Source organism: Anolis sagrei, chromosome 1 (assembly GCF_037176765.1).
Source record: "Anolis sagrei isolate rAnoSag1 chromosome 1, rAnoSag1.mat, whole genome shotgun sequence".
Taxonomy (NCBI): domain Eukaryota; kingdom Metazoa; phylum Chordata; class Lepidosauria; order Squamata; family Dactyloidae; genus Anolis; species Anolis sagrei.
This window is the reverse complement of record NC_090021.1, coordinates 269,990,224-269,992,159: the sequence shown is the minus strand read 5'-3', so window position 1 is coordinate 269,992,159 and position 1,936 is coordinate 269,990,224. Positions and strand designations below refer to the sequence as shown.

Sequence of the window (1,936 nt, the reverse complement as noted above, 5' to 3'; positions counted from 1 at the left end):
TATTTTAGGAACATAGGAAGCTCCATTTAAATTAGAAGATGGTGCAAGGTAGTTTTTTTGTTACTACAGAGATTAGACCATAAAGTGATGAATTTAAATTCCAAGAAAAAAGATTATGCCTAAATGCTAGAACTTAACCTTTTAGCTGTAAAAGTTGTCGTAATAGACTTTCTTGGGGTACTATGGACTCTCTCTTTGTGGAGTTTTGTAAACAGAAGCTAAATAATCATCTCTCAGAATTTGCTTTACTTGTGTATTCCTCCTTGGCACAGATGGTTAGACTAGATGACCCTTGCAGTCTCTTTCACCTCTGATTCTTTTCCCCTGCATTGCCCTAACAAAGCTTCCCTTTTGAGTATTGTGAAATTGATTTTTGTTTGTTTAAAAGTATTTATACAGTTTCATTAAATCATCATCATTTAATAACTTATTAATCGCCCTCCATCTGAGAATGCTCTAGGCGATTTACAGCTAAATTATAAAAGATAAAATACATACATACAAAATTTAAAAATTAACAGAGATTGAATGCTCTAGTAAAAAGCCAGGTCTTAAGTGCGAGAGTAAAAGGCCCTAAGTCACGCATGGCTCTCATGTAGGGCGGCAAGGAATTCCACAAGGCAGGGGCAGAAATAGAAAAAGCCTTGCATCTGGTCCTTTCCAAGTGCACTTCTCTAGGACCCAGTATATGGAGTAAGTCATGTTGGGCTGGTCGTTGTGACCTCCGATGCTGGGAGAAGGAGAGGCGGTCCCTAAGGTATGATGGACCTTGGCCGTAAAGAGTTTTAAAGGTCAGAGCTAGCATCTTATACAGGCCACAAATTATGCAGTCAAGTTTCCCGCATTTGGGGAAATCGCAGGGGTCAGCACACCCGGAGTGCAATGTATGAGCCTCGCCCTGGGAAAACCTCCTTCGTGATCAAGGTGTCTCTCCTGCAAGTAAGTACAGAATGGAAGTACAGAAAAGTAAATGAATGAAGCCCAAAATGAATTAAAATATTTTAATTTGGCATATCGTGTACCATAGTGAGGATGATAATGCAAACATACTACTCTCTTAAGAGTGTTCAAATCACATCGCATACACTGTACATTTTTTAAAATAATCCTCTCTTATTAGCCCTGTGTTTTTGGGGCAGAATCATGGACTTTGAGAGACAGTAGCATATTCATTATGCTACTGTGAAACCAAAATCAAGGATCTGGGATTTTTTTTGTGTCAGGAGCGACTTGAGAAACTGCAAGTTGCTTTTGGTGTGGGATAATTGGCCATTTGCAAGGACATGGCCCAGGGGACGCCCAGATGCTTTACCATCCTGTGGGAGACTTCTCTCATGTCCCTGCATGAGAGAGCCCCCGGTGGCGCAGTGGGTTAAAGCACTGTGCCGGCAGGACTGAAGACCGACAGGTCGCAGGTTCGAATCCGGGGAGAGGCGGATGAGCTCCCTCAATCAGCTCCAGCTCCTCATGCGGGGACATGAGAGAAGCCTCCCACAAGGATGATAAAACATCAAAAATCATCCGGGCGTCCCCTGGGCAACGTCCTTGCAGACGACCAATTCTCTCACAACAGAAGCGGTTGCTCCTGACACGACCAAAAAAAATAAAAAAATGAGAAGCTGGAGCGGACAGATAGGAGCTCACCCTTCTCCCCGGATTTGAACTGCCGAATTTTTGCTCAGCAGTCCTGCTGGCACAAAGGTTTAACACATTGCTCCTAGGGGTCTCCTAGTATTTGGGATTAACTAAAATTGTTGTTGGCCATGGTTTATGGCAGCCTTACCCAATTTACTGCCATCCAGATATTTGGACTATAATCCTTATCTATACTGGCCAGCCATGGCCTTTCAAGATTTCAGAGGTTCAGGGAACCGAACATGGAATGTCTTGCCTCCAAAATATACTCCATCACCAAGTCTCTGTCTGATCAACTGGA

General features: G+C 43.0%; 1 non-coding gene across 1 annotated transcript; it reads right to left on the bottom strand.

Moving 5' to 3' along the window:
• Positions 1–786: 786 nt before the first annotated feature.
• LOC137095968 (U1 spliceosomal RNA) lies at positions 787–947 on the bottom strand. The gene has a single exon (XR_010909110.1). It is a non-coding gene; the product is annotated as a U1 spliceosomal RNA (small nuclear RNA).
• Positions 948–1,936: the final 989 nt, after the last annotated feature.